General features: G+C 49.2%; 1 protein-coding gene across 1 annotated transcript in view; it reads left to right on the top strand.

Annotated features, from left to right (window-relative positions):
* Positions 1-19,643, top strand: part of UNC5A (unc-5 netrin receptor A) — a 103,208-nt gene that overhangs the window by 9,690 nt on the left and 73,875 nt on the right. The window lies entirely within an intron of this gene.

Genomic DNA, 19,643 nt, shown 5'->3' with positions numbered 1-19,643 from the left:
GTATAATAATTATATATTCATATGCACCTAGTTATACAGTCTTGAACTACACAAGGCAAAAACAAATAGAACCAAATGGGGAAATGGATGAATTCACAATCATCATTGGAAGATTTTAACATACTACTCTTACTAATGCTGAAAACAAGCAGACCAAAATATCAGTGAAAATATAAAAGATTTGATGAACAAATTTAACAAGTTTGACCTAACTGACATATATTATACACTGAGCCCCACAACTTCTGAATGCACCTTCTTTTTATTATGCATCTGGAACATTTATCAAAATTAACCATATGGTATGCTTTAAAGCAAGTCTCAACAAAATTCATAAAATTAAAATTCCTGACTATATTGGATTTAAGCTAAAAACCAATAAAAGTATTTGTTCAAGAAAATTTCCAAATTTTGAAAATTATAAAGTAATCTAAATATCCTTGGCTCAAAATTAAAATAATTATGAACATTTAAAAACGTGCTCAGCATAATGATAATGAAAACAATATATCACCTGGCCGGCGTGGCTCAGTGGTTGAGCATCAACCTATGAACCAGGAGATGGTGGCTCAATTTCTGGTCAGGGCACATGTCTGGGTTGCAGGCTTGAGCCCCAGTGTGGGGCATGCAGGGGGTAGATGATCAATGATTCTCTCTCATCATTAATGTTTCTATCTCTCTCTCTCCCTCTCCCTTCCTCTCTGAAATCAATAGAAATATATACGTTTTAAAAAGAAGATATAAAATATCAAAACCTGTGTGGGTATAACCATGCTTAGAGGAAATGTACAGCCTTGAACAAGGAAAAGTTTAAAAGGAAAAAGATTGAAAATATTAATTTAAGATGAAAAAGAACAGCTTATTTATCTTTTTTTAAAATATATTTTTAATTTCAGAGAGGAAGGGAGAGGAGAGAGACAGAAACATCAGTGATGACAGAGAATCACTGATCTGCCTCCTGCACACCCACTACAGGGGCTCGAGCCCGCAACCTGGGTTTGTGCCCAGACCAGGAATTGAAACATGACCTCCTGGTTCATAGGTCAACGCTCAACCACTGAGCCATGCTGGCCAGGCCATATTTGTCTTTTAAAGAAATTTAAAAGAAAAGAAATAAAAGCATAATTAATGAAAATTGAAAACAAATTTAGATAGAGAGGATCAGTAAGTCAATTTTTTAAAGGACTAATAAAAGTTACACCCTTAGGAAGCCTGATTTTTTTTAAAAAAAGAGCAAGATAAGATACAAATAACTAATATCAGAAATAGGAAGGGGATGTCATTACAGATCCTACAGATAATAAAAGATCAAAGATATTGTGAACAACTCTATGCTGATAGGTTAAAAAAATTTAGATGAAATGGAAAATTGGTATGTAAACACAACTTACCAAAATGGACACAAGAAGAGACAGAAAAATCTGGAAATGCCTACACCCGTTAATAACACCCACAACTAAAATCCTCCCCAGAAAGAAAACTCCTGGCCGGTATGTATTCATTGAATAATTCTTCCAAATATGTAAGGGAGAAGCAGCACCAATCCTACACAAAGTCGTCCAGAGAATAGAAGCCAGCATAATCTTCATACCAAAACTTGATTAGGAAAAGCATAAGAAAGGAAAATCTCCCGTATAAACACACCAATTTCTTTCCTGGACATATACTACTAAATCAGTTAGTAGCCAACCAAATCCAGAAATACAGAATAATACATGACCACCAAGTTAGATTATTCAGGGAAGGCAAGGTCGACTTTAAAAAAAAAATCAATGTAATTTCACACACTAACAGAATAAAGGACAAATCATCTTAATAAATGCAGGAAAAGCAACTGATAAAATTTAACATTCACTTAAAATTTTAAAAAGCTCTTAGCAAACCAGGAAAAGATGGAAACTTCCTTAATATGATAAAGCGAATATACAAGAAAGATTCAGGAAGCACCATACTTAACGATGAATGTTAAGTATGCCTGAGATTAGCTGAGACAAGAGTATCCTCTATCTCCACTTCCCTTCCACATTGTACTGGTGGTACCAGTTAGTTCAGTGAGGCCAGTTAATGAAATAAAAAATAGAAGAATTGGAAAGAAAGGAATATGCCTATTATCATTCATGGATAACATGATTTTCTGTGGAGAAAATCCACAGGAATCTATAGACGAGCCACAGGAATTAATAATTGAATTTAGCAAGGTCACTTGATACAAGGTCAATATTTTTATATACCAGTAAAACTTTCATTTATTCATTTATTTATTTATTTGTTAATCCTCACCTGATGATATTTTCCCATTGATTTTTAGAGATGGTGGGAAGGAGGGAGGAAGGGAGGGAGGGAGAGACAGAGACAGAGAGACACAGAGAGAGAAACACCAATTGAGAGACACATCATTGGTTGCCTCTTGCATGTGCACCAACCTGGTGCCGACACTCTAACCACTGAGCACACTGGCCAGGACTGTTTGTTTGCGTTTTAATTTGGGAAGTTTCTGTTGACATGTCTTCAAGCTCATTGATTCTTTTTTAAAAATATATATTTTATTGATTTTTTTACAGAGAGGAAGGGAGAGGGATAGAGAGTTAGAAACATCAATGAGAGAGAAACATCGATCAGCTGCCTCCTGCACACTCCCCACTGGGGATGTGCCCACAACCAAGGTACATGCCCTTGACCGGAATCGAACCTGGGACCCTTGAGTCTGCAGGCCGATGCTCTATCCACTGAGCCAAACCGGTCAGGGCAAAGCTCATTGATTCTTTCCTCGGCTGGGTCCACTCTACTGATAGCCCATCAAAAGCATTCTTCATTTCTGTTACAGTATTTTCAATTGATAGCATTTATTTTTATTCTTTCTTAGAATCCCCATCTCTGGTTATATTACCCATCTGTTCTTTTCCCCCATCGCCTTTTATCCCCTCTATGCCCTCTTCCACCTCTACCCATCATCTTCCCTCCCCACAATCACCACACTGTGGTTACCCATCTGTTCTTGAATGCTATCTACTTTTTCTGTTACAACCCTTAGCATATTAGCCACAATTAGTTTAATCTGATCATTCCAACATCTCTGCCATGTCTGAGTTTGGTTGGATGCTTGTTCTGTCTCTTGTGTTCTTTACCGTTTAGTTTGCCTTGTGATTTTTTGTTGAAAGCTGGATGTGATGTACTGAATAAAAGAAACTGTGGTCAACAGAACGTTAGTTATGTGGTGGTAAGGTGTGGGGTGAAGAGAAGCATCCTGTAATCTTGTTAGTAGTCCTGTCTTTTTGGAACACTAAGAAATTGGAAACAAAATGAATATCCATCAAGAGGGAACTGATTAAATACACTGTGAAACATTCATGCAATGGAGACCTATCCAGATGCAGAAATGCACCAATATGAAATATTCTCCAAAACATATTGCTAAATGGGGAAACACCCACCAAAATAAAACAAAACAAAGGGAAAGGATGCATCTAGTACACTGCCCTTGTAACAAAAAGGAGAGGGCTGATATGAACATATTTTTTCATGGTGCATAAACTACCTCTAGAAAGATAAACAAGACACAGATAACACTGGCTGCCTTTGCAGATAGGAGCCAGGGTTCTGGAAACAGTGGCGTTAGGGAGATTCTCGCTGTATATCATTTTCTGCTTTTTTGTTTATTTATTATTTTTAAAAATTTTTATTGATTTTAGAGAGAGAGGAAAAAATAGGGAGAGAGAGAAAAAAAAAAAAACTTGATGTGAGAGAAACATCGATTGCTTGCATCCAGCGCACACCCTAATCTGGGCATGTGCCCTGACTGGGTATTGAACCAGTGACCCTTTGGTGCATGGGACAACACCCAACCAACTGAGCCACACCGGCCAGGGCAACTTTTTTATTTTTAAATTGTGGAAATACATTACCTGGGTGAGTGAATGAATGAATGAAAAATCTAAAGAAAGGAAGGAAAGAAACCTCTTCTGCAACTTGGAGGATAAGGAGATTGTGAATGGAGAGATCCACACCTTATGGAATACCTAAACTACTTATATGATGCTCCCAACACCCCCGGAAGGTAGGTGGTTTACACCCATTTCACAGATGAGGAAGCTGGGGCTCAGGGAGGAAGAAGCTTGCCGGAGACAAGCTGCTACCAGTAAATTGCAGGGCCCAGCTGGTGCCCAGGTCTGACTCTGGCTGATCCAGCTCATTTCCCCACTGGGAGTAGACAAGGCAGCTTGACTCCCTGCATTACAGTGACAAAAGCAGATCAGAACTGTTGTGTCTCCAGGGCGGACTCAGGTTGCTCCCAGGGGAGCCCAGTCCACGGTGTGGGCAGAGCACCGGTACCTTCATGTTCACCCACTCCCCAGGCAGAATCCTCTGGTTCCTTCCCCGGGGATTTTAGCTGCTGAATTAATCCCAGGGTTCTTACTTTCTCCACCTCTGAAAACAAGATCCAATTTAATTCAGGGAGAAAAAAATTTCACAAAAGCCATAACACTTAGTTTATCCCTTGAAATGCAATCAGCTGAAGGAAAGAATTAATTTTTAATTCCATCTTAATTACTCAGAGAAATAATTTATTGGCACAGTCTGGCCCTGGGATGCCCTGCCTGAGCTCTGCCTGCTGCCGTGGCACCTGAGCTCCCTCCAGGCACTGACCGGAAGGGCCGGAGTGGGGGCCGGGGCTGGTGCTTCTGCACAGGTAGCTCTTGCTGAAAGAAATGTGAACTGAAGAAATTCATGCATGATCTTTCCTTCTGCCACCTCTCGGATTCCTTTAATAAAGCCATGAGAAGTATTTCTCGGAAATGCACCAAGGAAGAGTCTACAGAGTGTGCCAGGTCATTGCGACCCTGGACTGAGGGGATGGGGGCTGTGTCTTCCTCATTATTTCCCTTTTGTTAAGCAAATAGTAATGGAATACCTACTTTGTGCCAGGCATCTTGTGGGAGCTGGGGACCCAACACAACAGGTCCCTGCCCTCATGGAGCTAACATTCTTGGGAGAGGGGACACAGACAGTAAACCACAAGCAAATAAATAGGATCATCTCAACTGGTAAAAAGTCCTGCGTGGAAAATCAAATAGAGCAGTGGGTTGGAGAGTGATGGGCGAAGGTTTGCAACCGCAGACAAGGAGTCAGAAAATCTCCAGAAAGGAGATATTTGGAGCTAAGGGCGAGGTAGAGCATGCCAAGCAGGGGACACAGCAACTGAAAAGGCCCGGAGGCAGGGACAAGACCACGTGTGCAGAGTAGAAAGGCTGGTGTAGCTGGGGTGGTTGAGCTGGGGACGAGAGTGCAAGTTGATGACTTGTCCCAAGGAAAGCCACTGTGTGCCAATACGCACACATAGTAGGTGCTCAATAAGTGCTTGCTGCAGAAACCGCACCTCTGAACTGACAGCGTTTTGGAATCCATTTGTTGACATTTTGTCCCTGCTGCCAAAGAAATCCAGATAACTGCTAAGGTCCAGGAAGCCGCCCTCTGCCAGCCCTCACCAACACTGTTTTGATGTGCTAACAACTCTTAATGAGGATCCTAATGAGTCACTAAAAATGGTATCATTAGGTTGAGAACAGAACAGTCTACACAGGCAATGTCCAGAACAACCAGGCCATTAGCCAGAGAGCAGGCACTGCCCCGTCCTGCCCATGCGGGCAGCCGCCCCCTCCCGGGAGCCCTGGTTCTGCTTGGCTCTCCCTCGGCTGAGTCTGCGCCCAGCACGCTATCACGGACCATTTTGTCCCTACCACGTGAAGCTGTTCGTCTAAGAACAGAGAAAATGCAAAAAAAAAAAATGGTGCAAGGGCTTGCTCGAATGTATAAGTGGATGCGAAGACGTGGCTTGAGGCTGGTCAGGACTTAAAGTGCTAATGCATCAGGACAGAGGTTCTGCGAGAGGGCTGCAGGCGAAGTCTGACTGTTTTATTTGGCCTACACAGCAGTTACGAAAAATTTACATCACTTTCCTACTTTAAATTATTGGGAGAGTTTACATTAAAATGTGATGTTCAGCTTCTCCTGAAAAGCCGGAAGCTCTGGCGGCCTGGCCTCGGGGCTGGGCTGGGTAGCCACCGTCCCTCAGAGATCTGTCCTCTTTGTCACAGTCCCAACCAGCCCTGGATCTCCCCACCCGCAGGCCAGGTGTCAGTTGCCATTTATCATTATGTTTTCCCAGTTGATGTTCTCTGTGGAGATTTAAGAAGAAAAGGAATACATTTTTCAAAGCTCCTTTTATCAAAAACAGGCAAACAAAACACAGATCAAGAGAGAAAAGACGGAGAGACGACTTTTTGAGGAAATAGAGACAATTCTTACATGTTTAATATGCAAACAGAAAATCCAGGGAGAGGCATGGGAATCCAGCCCCAGCAGACCCCCCACATCCTGGGCTGGCCCCCCGAGGGACCCAGGGGCTGTTGCTTCTGCGTGGGCAACCCTGAGAACTAAGTTTTCAGTATCGGGACTTGAAGTGTGTGACTTGCTGTGAGTCCGCTGAAATGTTATGAATATTGTGAGTTGCATTCTTAGTGAACCTGAAAGTTACCATTTTGCATTTGAATATGGATTTCAAACCCCATCAGCAGGTCCTTCTTGACACCTGCTATGGCTCTAGCTGTGGAACCCACTAAACTTTAGTGACTAAAGACACAGCCAAACCCTGCCCTGGGGAGCCGCCGCTCTGACCAGGACCTCAGCTAAGGGCAGTCAGTGAGATGACGTGTGCAAACAACCTCTTGAAGGTGCCCAGACAATTGGTGTGTTGGATTACTTATTGCTTGAAGCTTGTCAAAATAGTAAGTTGTGTTCTTGGGAAAGAAGTCAAACAATACAGAAAGGGTTATCATGAAAAGCAAGTCTTCACTGACCTCGACCGCTGGTCTCTTGGCTTCTCTTCCCAGCGGCCTCTGCTCTCCCATGGAGCTGGAATCTGATGTGAGAATTGATCTCATTTTGCTATTGACTATGTTCTGCTAGAAAAGATTTTGGTTAAAGGGTAGAATCGAATCAGACTTAAGAATTCTACGAAAATATTATTTTTATAATGAGAAAAAAGAGATGTTCCCTAAAAAGATGTGCCCGTGCCCTAATCCCTGGTACCTGTGTAGGTGATCTTATTTGGGAAAAAAAGGTCTTTGCAGATGTAATTAATTAAGGATCTGGAGATGAGGAAATTATCCTGGATAATTTAGGTTGGAGCTTAAATCTAATAGAAATATCCTTATAAAATAGACACAGGGACGAGGAGGAGGCAATGTGACCCTGGAGGCAGATACTGGAAGGATGTAGCCACACGCTGAGGAACGCTGGCAGCCACCAGAAACTGCGAGGCAAGGAATGGATTTACGTGGATTTCAGACTTGGAGCTGCCAGAACAGTGAGAATGAAGTCCTGCTGTTTTCAGGCACCCAGTGTGTGGAGATTAGCTATGGTGGGCATAGGAAATGAAGGCAGAGTTTCTGCCCATCTCTGTATCCCCCACCCCCATTTTCATGTCAGTTACTTCCTCTTGCTCTTCTCATTTAAGTGGGGCTTGAAAATCTTTCTCACGGAGAGCTACTGTGGTCTTCTTTAAGCTTGCATGGTATTCCACCATATGGATGTACCATTGCTTGGCCTATCCCTTCCTTTACTGATGACACAGATTGTTCCCAGTCTATTACCACCACCAATAGTGCTGCGACTGGCGTCTTTTCCCACTCAGGTGTGTGTGTGTGTGTGTGTGTGTGTGTGTGTGTGTGTGTGTGTGTCCCCGCACGCACAAGACTCACAAGACCAATTCCTACAAGTGGAATTGCATCCTAGAGCATGTGCTTTTCCTATTTTCATAGGTGTCACCAAATTGCCATCCAAGGAGGCTCTGTCGCAGATTCCTTTTTAAAAGTGCATTTTTCTCATTATAAAAGTAATCTTTTCGTGGAATTCTTAAGTGTGATTTGATTACACCCTGTAACCGAAATCCTTTCTAGCAGAACGTAGTCAATGGGAAAATAACATCAATTCCTTGACGTTTTCTTGCCAGCCTGGCTGGTTGGCTCCCTCCTGTTAAATGGGGATGCTTGAGCTATGTGTCTGTCCGCTACGCGGCCTCTGTCTGGACTCTGAGGCGGGGTGCAGGGACGTGGCTCTTTGAGCCTGGACAGCGGTCTGAAAGGCCCCCTCCCTCTGGTCATCGACTAATCCCAACCTCCCATCTCCCAATCCCCATGGTCCTTCTGTGAGAAGAGGAGGAAGGGAAACAGTCACTTTACCCACCTGGATGCTCCTATACTGAGTGTTGAATGTCCGACTTGTCCATGTTTCTCATATCCCTTGACAGGCCTTTGGCTCAGAGGGCCAAGGCCGGGAGAAGGAGGGCCTGGTTCCCTGAATTGCCACCCAAACCCCATCCTACAGGCAGAGGGGCAGGCCCCTCTCTCCTCAGCTCTTGGCTTGGACCGGCCACCAGGACAGATGGCCTCCTCTGGGGCGTGCCCACCCCCATAGCTCCCCACAATGGCTTTAGAGCTGGAGTGTGCCATCTGCAAGAAGGCCTGGGGCCACTAGAACGGAGGAGAAAGGCATGGAACAGATTCTCCCTCACAGCCCTTAGAAGAAACCAACCCTGCTGATTATCTTGAATTTGGACTTCTGGCCTCCAGAGCTGTGAGACAATAAATATGTGGTGTTCAAGCCACTCGGTTTGTGGTACTTTGCAACGAGGCAGCCCTAGGAAACTAAGACAGCAGGGGGACAAAACCCCCAAAATATTAGCGTCGCCGGAGGCAAACGATAACTGGGAGGCAACAGGGTCCTTAAATAGGGAGAAAGGCAGGAGCATCAGAAGCAGAGAGATGGCAATGGGAGGCTGCCCTTGAGGCTGGAGGAAGGGCCCACAAGCCAAGGAGTGCGGGCAGCCTCTGGAAGCTGGAAAAAGCAGGGAAAGAGAGTCCCCCTGAGAGCTTCCGAAAGGAATGCAGCCCAGGCAACACCTCGATGTCAGCCAGGGAGACTCACTTTGGACTTCTGCCGTCCAGAACTGTAAGAGAAGAATAGGTGTGTTCCAAGACACCAAGTTGGTGATAATTTATTACAGCAGCAACCAGAAGCCGGTAGAGCACCCTTTCCCACCCCACACCTCCCCACCCACACCCACTCTCCACTCTGCCCCTCCTCTCAGCGCTGATGCTCATGCCCGCACACCCAGGCCGCACCTGTGGGAGCACTGGGACCAGAGCTGGGAAGCAGCGCCCGCTCAATAGGCGCCCAGCAGATGTGCTCAGGGAGCAACAGCAGACGAGGTGCCTGGTATTGTGAAGTTCTGGGGAGCATGGCCCAAAGGAACTTAGAATCAGGGCAAAAAGTTTGGATTGAATTCAATAGGCTGCAGTGAGGGGTTTTGAGCAGAGGCGGGGCGGGGGGGGGGGGGGCGGAAGAGGGGCGAGGGGGGGGCGGCAGAGAAAGAGAGGGGGGGAGGATTTAGAAGGTTAAGGATTCCTGGCAACTTCCTTTGGAGAATTTTTCAAAGCCATCTGTGCCGTTTTTTTTCTTCTTCTTTGTGCAAAAAGGGGAAATAGAGGTAAATAGAACTCCAGAAGCAATTTATCGACAACTTGGGTCCTGAGAGCAATTCTTTCCTGGATAATGTGTCTTTCAGGTAGACCTCTTTGACAACCGGGGGTTCAGCAGTGGACTGGGAACAGGCAGGTCACCTTGCTGAGTGCTCTGGGGAGGGCACCCCTACCCAATGTGGTCCACGGATGGCGCTCCCTGCCGTTGTGCAGGGCACAGCTTGTACAGTTGTATTGGGAGAGCCAGAAGGAGGGCATATGGGGGACCTGACTCACGGAGGACCTGACTTACAGCGAGAGCTCCCTACTTCTTCCCCTCTGGGCATGGAGGTGTGTGGGCAGCCCGCCTTCAGGCTCCTGCTCACTAATGGTGCCTCATCCGTTCCCTTCTGACAGGAAAGGCAGGAAAAACCTGAGCCAGTCAACAAAGCTGCACAAAGCCACCTGGGAAATGAGGTGGCGGAAGCCATCCCATCACTTCAGTCAGAGTGTATGCACGTTCTGCTCCCCTGGCTCAGGGTCTGGCTTGCACAGAGGGGCCAGTCTCCTCTCAACCTATTAATCCTGCTATTTATCTTGTCTGAAATACCAGCATATATATGACTTTGGCCTCTTGTAAACTGTTGTCACTGTTATTTCCTTAAAATTACTTATTTGAAATACTTTTCTCTATTAATCAGTACTTTTTTGTTCATCAGAGTCAGTCCCTCGACTCAGATAGGCTCAAGAAAACAAGGGAACTGAGAAGTCAAAAGGTATGAGTGCAGCTTCAGGCATGGCTGGATCCAGGTGTAAAAACACTTCATCAGGACTCTGCTCCCTCCCCCGACCTAGGTCAGCTTCCTCTGCATTGGCTCTAATCTTTGGCAGCATCTTTCTCCACGGTGTCCCCAGTACCTCCAGGTTTATATTCTACAAGCCAAGTATGCCAGGGGAAAGAGAGGGCTTCATCTCTAATGCATGTGACAAATGTCCCAGAATGAAATTCTTTTGGCTTGTTCAGGGTCATGTGTCCACCTTAACATCATTGTGTCGGGGATCACAGGCTCCGGGTTGGCAAGCCTCGGCCAGGTGCCTGTCCCAGGTGCCCACCTCCTGAGAGGGGTGGTTCCCGAGGGAAAGTATTGGGGCACAGAGAATGAGGAGAAGGGGGATGCTGGGCTGGGTGGTAGTGAAGGAGCTGCTATGTTCATTCCTAATTTCCTTTTCAATTGCCCAATGTGCCTGCTAATACAAGAAAGTCTGTACTAACAGATCTCATGTACAATGATTCACCAGAGAAAATATCAAACTTCAGGCCTGGCTAAATTGGCTGAATTCTTTCTCACCTTCCTGGCAGCCAGGGCCTGGGAAAAGTCAGGATATGGACTTTAAGAAGCAGGGGCAGGAACAACAGGACTCTTCTGCTCAAGGCAGTTGTGTCCAGAGTGACAGACAGCAGACTCTCTGAAAACACCTAAAAGACCCAGCCTTTCACTTGTAAAGGCTGTAAAATGACAGAGCTGAAAGCTCAGGTTCAGGCAGGGCCTAGGCTGCTCCGTGGGAAGGAACGGGGGAGAGACCATTACCCTTTCAGCTGGTTCCCTAAACTGCCATATTATTCAGAATCTTTTGGTTGCAAGTGAGAGAAATTAAATTCAGACTGGCTGAAGCAAAATAATAATAGTGAAATTACTACTCACAATATGTAAATCATAATCTATAATAATAAAAGAGTAATATGCTAATTAGACCAGACGTCTTCCGGACATCATTCCTGAAGCCAGGGCCAAGGGAAGCCAGCCCGGGTCCCAGGTGCCTGTGGGCGGCCGGAGGAGGGAAGCCCGGGTCCAGGTTGCCAGAGGGAAGCCGGTGCCGGCAGCCGGGAGAAGGAAGGCCTACTCTTGCATGAATTTTCGTGCATCGGGCCTCTAGCAATTATATAATAAATAACATAATTATATAGAATATAATTTGTATAATAATATACTAATAATTATTATTATAAACAATGTTATTTCTTGGCTCATGTAACTTCAGGCATGGCATCCAGGTGCTCAAAAAATCCTCAGGAAGCTGTGAGTCCCCACCAGGTCACTTTTCTGTGTGTTGGCTTCATTTGCAAGTGCTCTGCAGCATCAGGCTTGCACCCTCAGCTCAGCAGTCCGAGCAGAAAGAGAGGACCCCTCCCACAATCCCACAAATAGGATTTGGGTTCCCTGTCCATCTCCAAACTCTTCTCTGTGATGAGATATGCTGATTGGCCAGGCCTGGGGTATGCGCCACCCCTCTCCTCCTTGAGTAGCCAGCTTCTTCCAAACCTCGAGAACTGAGCAAGTGTTGGGGGGTGGGGGGGTCCCACAGAAGAGGACTGCTGGCTGCAGAAAAAACAGCAGCTGTCCCTCACGCCGCGAGGGAGGGGGAGTGTTTGAAGTACGGAAGGCAGCCTGCCAAGCCAGAGAGGAAAGCTGTTTCTGGGAGAGGAGTCCGAGTGAGGAATGGCGGCGAGGGGTGTAGAGAGGCTGGGCAGCAGGTGTGGGGGCGCAGATGGCAGGGGTCCTCCACAGCAGAGCTGATGGGCAGCCTTGAAGGCAGGACAGAGACCGAAGCTGGGGTCGCAGGCCCAGAGAGCAGTTGGGTGCAGCCGAGAGGAGAAGCCCTGACATCTAAGGCTCGCAGTCTGACACCCGACCCTGTTGGCAGGCACGCCCTTGGCTCCCGAGGCTCTTCGCTGCTGGGAAGCTCCTAGGGGGCTACGGGTCCTCCTGGGGTTGCCCCCTGGCCAGGGGTGAGGGCAGAGCCCCTCTCGGGGGTTCAGGGCTGCTGCTCGGAACAGATGTGGTCCCAGCCCTCAGGAGCTCACTTTCTAATTGGGGCCAAGGACAGGCCGTGCTCTTTTCACTGGGCTCCGGCACAGGGTCTGGCTCACAGAGGGGCCTCGGGAAATGTTTGTGGAATTAGGGCAGCAACTCTCACTGCCACGGGAGAGAAGCCGCTTTTAGTCGTCCTAACTATAACTGCCTGGGTGACCTTCACTTAGTCCAAACCCTCTTTGGGCCCCCAGGTCTCTCATCTGTCAAATGAGGGGGTTGGAATAGTCGGTCCCCAAGTCCCCGTCCAGCGCTAACATTCCCTGGCTCTCTGGCCAGCCCCCACGCAGAGAGGACCCTGCTCTGGCCTCCACACCCTCTCCATTCCTTCTCCTGAGCCCCAGCTCCTGCCCTTCACCACCCCGACGCGGGGAGAGGCATTCAAGGCCCTGTAATTATTGTAAAGAGGAGAGTTTAAATGTTTAGTTTTATGAGGTAGCCGGCCCTCTCTGTCAGCAGAAAGCCGCGCGGCTCCCTGGGTGTGAGTTAATTTCCTCCGTGGCTCGTTTCCTCGCCCGCTGTCATTTTTCCTTGGCTGCTTTATGGCTTTCAGGGCCTTTGGAGCCGTGTGTGGTGGCGGTGGCTCTGCGCACTGGAGCCAGAAGCCTCCCGGGTCACCCCCCATCCTGAGCCCATGGGCAACTGGGCCTCGCAGTGGACAGTGGGGCCGGTGACCTCTGTGCTGGATGAGACTCGGAGGCAGCAGGCTGGGAGGGAGGGAGGAGAGTGAGGCTGGCCAGGCTGGCCCCAACCAGGCCACGGCCCCTGGCACCTCCTTGTCAAGCTTGCAAGGAACAAGTCTAAATTAAATTACAGCCAGGCCAGCCTTGCCGCCGTCCCAAGTGCCTCAATTAAACAGCAGAAGACTTTGCCCTCTGGCTCACAGTGAGCCAAGGAGGCGGGAATGTGTCAGCTTTGGCCTCAGACAGACCTGGGTTCAAATCTTGGCTCCACCAATGCCCTGTCACCTGGACCAGGTGACTTCACCCCTGAGCCTCCCTTTCCTGGCCTGCAGGATGGGGATGTCCGCGCACCTGTCTGGAGCTAAGGGGATGAAGGACGGTCATACATGCAAAGCACCTGACTGTGAGCGGGCTCTCTGAGCCATGCTGTCACTTGGGGTGATTCCCCCCTCCTCTGCGGGCCCAGGGGAAGTCACCCCTATGCCAGGAAGAAGCCGGGTCCTGGTGAGCAGCCAGATGACCCCTAAAAGACGCTATGGGTCTACCGAGACCAAGAGCAGCCTCTCACTTGCATTGGGCCAGGCCACACACACGGAATTGCCACAACAAGGAGCGATGGAGACCCACTAAACAGCCTTGCAAAGGAAGGATTGTGGGTTGTTAGTCCCATTTCAGGTTGAGGACCGAAGCCCTGGGAGGTGACATCGAGTGCTGAGAATCACTGGGCTCATAGGAAGCCAAGCCGGGTGCCTGGCAGTCCCCAGGATTGTGTCCTTCTAAGGCCCAGCAAAAACCGCCTCCCTTTCAGAGGCCTTAGACTGGCAGTTCTGTGACCCCGTCAGCTGGCTGTAAGGAATGATGGCACTAGAATAAAGGAAGCAGCTCCGTGTGCTGCGAAGAAGGGCTTAAACCCGCTGTGCCACTTTCGACCTCGAGCAAATCATGGATTCTCTCATCTGCCAGATGGGGCTGGCAGCTTCATCCCAGGTACATGGGAGGATGCAATTAAACGACATGAGCATGTGGACTGGCTTGCACACAATGAGAACGTGGGTGGTGACACAGGGGCGGGGGAGTTGGGTGACCAGGTTCTCTTCTGGATTTTGCTTCCAGCACTTGTTCAACCTCAAGCACATAGCTACCCCTCTCAGGGAACCCTGTAGGCTGCAGACCCTTGTGAGACCTCATTAAGTTGTGGGTCCTTTGCCCAAACAAGTGCACACACAGGAGCCCACAGATTTGACAGATTCCTTAAATCTGCCCAAGGATCCTTGCTAAGGATGCTAAGGATCCTTGGTTAAGACCCCTGAGCTGATGGCTCCTTCAGTCCTAACCGTCTATGTCTTTGAGGGAGGGCGGCCTGGAGGTGGTCTCATGCGGTTAATCGTGTCCTTTCCGGACCCAGCATCGCGTCACTCACAGATTGGCCCCAGCTTATACCAGCACTGGATGGCATCCTGGGGAGGAAAAGAAGCTGTTATAAAAGTCCAATGAGTCTCACAGTGGCCCGCTTGCCGGACGTACCTCTCCCATGTTCAGGACATCTGTGGCTTCCCCCAGTATCATTCCCTTCTTTCTCTGGAACAGTCCTCCCCAGAACTCCCCTTAGGAACAGCCTGTGACTGGTGAGCTGATTCCACACCCACCCAGGGGCAAACCCTGATTGGCTGCTCAGCATTTCCTCCCCACCTGACTGTGGCTATTGGTTTAGAGACAGTCAGGTAACCCAATCAGAGCCAATGGGGCATGACAATATTCCCAATGTTTCTGGGAAAGCAAGGTCTTTCTTTGTCTTAGGTGGATGTCTGAACGAGGCCTTCATTGTTCTCCTAAATGATGCAGTATAAGATAGGAAGGTGAGCAGTCATTTTGCTACCAGGAAGCAATAACCTGGAGATGCTTAAGGTGGGGGTCAGGGTAGGTTCTGTGAGGAGCCTGAAGTGAAACTCACAACATGGAAGTCAGACCACAGAAATGGCGAGAAGCAAGATCTGGTGACATCTTTGGAGCTGCTGGACCAAGCCTCACTCGATGCTAACACTGCTTGCAGACTAAAACTATATAGCTCAATAAACTCCCCGTGATGTAAACAAGTGGACCTGCATTTCCTGTCACTTGTAACATAAAGCATTCTAACTAAAATCCCCTGCGGGCTGGACCAGACAGAGAAAAGATTGGGGCAGTGAGCTCAGGAGTCAGGAGGACAGAATTCTTCCAAAGGATGTGGGAGATGAGAGTATCCAGCCACCCACCTGGTGCTGGGAAAACTTCAGGCAAAAGCCCCGGCTGAGGGGGCGGATGGATTTTTTGGTATTATTAGTCTGGACAGCAGCAAACGTTGGCTATTTGGAGTTTGATTAATCACCAACTCCATTCAACTCCACAAATGTTTCCTGAAAACCAGTCATATTGGGACACTCTGCTGAGTGATGGAAGACACGTGTACAATCAAGACAGTCCCCACAGCGGGGAGCTCCTAGTCAGGTGAGGAAGACCAGCTCAGACAAAACTCACAGTGATGCAAACAGGATCAGTGCTGAGACTGAGACATGACCCCCAGGCCCTGCGAGCCTGGGGGCAGGATGATGCAGGAAGGCAGGCTCCAGGGGACAGGGTGTCCCCTCCACCCAGAGAGAGCACCTTTTCCCAATTGGCACAAAAACACATTAGGCACTAGAGCAGCCGTTGGGGGAGCAGTTTCTCCACACCCACCCCTACCGAGTTCTCCAGATGGACGTTCCCCAAAGTGTGGGACGAGGACTAGGGCAGGGTTGGCTTTTAGGAGCTGAGAATGGAGTTGAGTCTCCCTCGGATGGTGACACAGTTACTCCCGATGCAGTTCCCTCTGAAACCTTCTACCAAGGACAAAGTCTCGGTTTGGTGCCTCTCGTGCGCTGGCTGACCGCTCCTCCCAGCAGAGAGAGAGAGCAGGCCTCAGCCTTCCACAGGCAAGAGGCTCTTGCTCACATTTCCTCACACTGTTTTATTTTTGTGGCATTTATTTTAACAGTTGTCTTCTATTTATGGCAAGTAATATTGGCTTTCCCTCTATGACAGTGATAAAAAGCTTCCTTTCACATTTCATTTCTTAAGTTTTTAAAAGGTGCCTGGTTGAAAGACGAATATTACATAGGACAAGTGGGACAGAGATATAACCACAACTGCGAAGGCGGGATGTGAATGACCCACGGCCGGGGAATACTCACTGCACAAACACTGGCCGCCTGCTGTGTGCAGATGCAGGGAATACAGCCAAGAACCAAGTAGGCCAAACCCTGCCCTCATGGAGCTTACAGTCTAACGGGGACAGGAAGCGGGGAAGACGTTACCAAAGTAAATAAAATGCACGGTGTGTTCGATGGCGGTCAGCGAGCTGTATGCACGTGAATCCGGGAAGGGGGTGCAAACCCGCTAGGTCAGGCTTCCCTGAAACCTGGCAGCGAGTGCAGCTTGCCGGTGAGGCGGTGGCCTCGCAGACGTGCCGAGGAGGATGGCAGCAGCTGAAGGAACAGGGGAGCCCAGTGGAGCTGCGTCCCTCCTGGTCGAGGCTGGTTTTGGAGGCTCCTGCTGGTCCTGATGACACACGGTAGGAAACCCCACATCAGGGCGCTGTCCCCTTTTCTTGAGAAAGAAGGAACGCTGGATCTGCAGGGAGGAGAGGTGTAGCTTAGAAGGCAGCCCCAGGGCACAGCAGAGTCACGGTAGCTTTCTCCTGGCCCCACACTGTGCACAGGAGTGGCCCCACGCGTGGGATCAGGACCCAGCACGGAAGGACCCCCTGAGGCTCTGAAATCATCGCCTTCTGAGTCATCAAAGTGCCATGGACTTGCAGTCAATAACAGTGTGGAGTACTAAGTGCACTTATTATTCCACTTGTTTGAAAATTGGTCATCTGTCTGTGGTCCATCTGCAGCGTGGTGGGCAGAAAAGCTGGGAATCCGAACCGTGGATCCCGTGCTGGTGAGCTGTGTGCTTCTGGGCGGGTCCCTTTATTCATTTGAGCGTCCATTTTTCTCGCATATAAAATAGGGTCACGCATTAAATGAGGTCACTTGTCCTGCTCTTAGCACGGGTGGCCAGTCACTAGTTGTCCTGTTCTTCCATATACCTAACTCTGAGTTACCGGGACATCCCAAATCCCTTCCACAAACGGGAGCTGGCAGGCGGAGGAGATGGGCAGGAAGCCGTTCATTCATTCAACAAGTATCTATTAGTCCCACTCACTGGGAGTAAAGCAGCAAAAAGCTAAGACGGATCATTTCCTGCTCCTGTGGGAACATGTCATCAAAGCAACGCATGAGATGTTAGCTCATCACAAGGAGTCAGATCAGTTCAGGCATCCCGGAGGGGTTTGCAGGAGAGGTGACACTGGGACAAAAAGTGGTGACCTTTGTAAGGGTTTTCGGGGAGAGAGACCTCCAGGCAGAGGGCAGAGCAAAATTTCCTGGGACTTGTCTTCGGGACAGAAGGGAAGTCTTGCTGGAAGAAGTGGGTGCTGGGAGTTTAGTCTGAGAAGAGGGGGTGTCTGCGCCTGTGGGAGAGGCCTGGGGGATGGCTGTGTGGGCCGGGGGGAGGGGGGTTGGGGGTCAGGAAGGCAGCAGTTCCCACTGGGCCCTGGAGCCCCTTTGACAGCATCTTTAGAAACCCCCCCGTTTGAGCGAGACCCTGGGCTCCCACCTGCCAGGCCGGGTCCTGCCTGCTGCCCCCACTGCCTCTGGGGCCTGTGCCACCTTTGACCAGACCCCAGGGCACCTGCCTGCTGGCTGAATCTCCCTCCCTGACTTCCAGCTCTCCTGTGGGTTGGAAGAATCTCTGTGGTTTGGATAAAGGGAGGGCTGAGGAGGGGGAGAGAGCAAAGTGTGTCTGCTGGCAGCAGAATCGCAGCAGAAGCCAATGCTGGAAACCATCCCAAGTAGTTAGAAATTAAAATAATAAAAGAAAACTGAGCATATGGAGTTTGTAAAGTGCCGTCCATCTTCAAGAAGGGATGTGACTTGCTCAGAACTCATGGGGGAGCTGGGGTCTGGGAGGATGTGTCCGTGGGGTAAGGATGGACGTTTGCCTCCCAGGTGGGGACATGGGGTAGGGCACGCACTGCTCTGGGCCACGCGGAGTGTGGGAATCCCCTTTGGTTGTACTTTCGGAGGAGAAGAAAGAATGTTCTCTATGTCCCCTTCCTAACCTCACGGGAGTCCCCAGTCCTCCCCCAGCTCAACTCCAAACTTATCTTCAATTCTTCCTCTTCTGTATCCAACACCAGAGCAGTCCTCTACACTCAACCTCCAAAACACCCAAACCCAGCTGCTTCTCACCTCCCCACCTCCACTCCAGTCCAGCTGCCTCTGCCTGGTCTCCCGATGCCTCTTCTCCCCACCTGGTCCAGTGTGTGCTCCCCACAGCCACCAGATGGACCTCTTCTTAAAAGGCTTTTTATCCCACTTAGAATAAAACACAGCTCTTCCCCGGGCCTTCAGGTCCTGCAAGATCCAGGCCCTAGCTGCTCCAAACGTCACTGGTCTTCCTTCTGTTTCTCAAACAGGCCACGGTCATTCTGCCTCAGGGCCTTTGCACATGCAGCTCCCGCTGCTGGGAACACTCTTCTCCCGCCCTTTTGATGACCAGCTCCTCATTCAGGTGTCATCCCAAATGCCATCTCCTCAGAGAAGCCCTTCCTGGCTACCTCATGTAGAAAGTCACCTCTCTTGCTCCTTTTTCTTTCTTTTTAATCCTCACCTGAGGATATTTTTCCATTGTTTTTTAGAGAGAGTGGGAGAAGGAAAGACAGAGAGAAACATCGATGTGAGAGAAACACATTGATTGGTTGCCTCCTGCACATGCCCGGACCAGGGCCTGGGCCGGGGAGGAACCTGCAATCGAGGTACGTGCCCTTGACTGGAATCGAACCTAGGACCCTTAGGTCCGCAGGCTGATGCTCTATCCACTGAGCCAAACCGGCTAGGGCTCCTGCTCCTTTTGATATCACTCTATTTCTACAAAATTATTCACTATCTAAAACTCTCTTGTTTGTTTGTTTGTTTGTTTGACTTTTCCCTCTACCATATAAGCACCTTTCCTCTTTCCTGCCGTGTCCTCCATGGGAACCGTGCTTGGCCCAGGGTAGACCCTTCACAGACATCTACCAAATGGGAACTGAGTGAAGCCAGGGCCACCTGGTTTATTTGTCTATCAACTGGGTGTTTAGGTAGCACCACACGCAGCCTTGCAATTGCTGAGCAGCAACCATCACCTCACTCGGGCAGAACTCATGAGGTTCTGGTGGAGCCCAGGTGGTCGTGAGCCAGGGCACTGCGGTGCGAGCCAGTTCCCAGCCAAATCACAGGACACCCAGCGTGTGCTGAGTGCTCCCATCCAGACAGAGCGAGAAAACCTGGCCTGCCACTCCCGGAGCTGGGAGCCCACCTGGGAGGCCCAGGTGCCTCCCTTCACCCCAGGTGCTCTGGTGTCCCCTGTGCCAGGCAGCCCAGTGGTGCAATCCAGAGAGGTGAGCTGGCCAGAAGATACGGGCAGCAGGGTGAAGGGGAAGGCAGGTGTCCTGTAAGCGCCTTTGGGGTAGG

This window comes from Myotis brandtii, unplaced genomic scaffold, assembly GCF_000412655.1.
Source record: "Myotis brandtii unplaced genomic scaffold, ASM41265v1 scaffold208, whole genome shotgun sequence".
NCBI lineage: Eukaryota > Metazoa > Chordata > Mammalia > Chiroptera > Vespertilionidae > Myotis > Myotis brandtii.
Note: the sequence above shows the minus strand (reverse complement) of the source record. Positions and strands in the feature narration are given on the sequence as shown.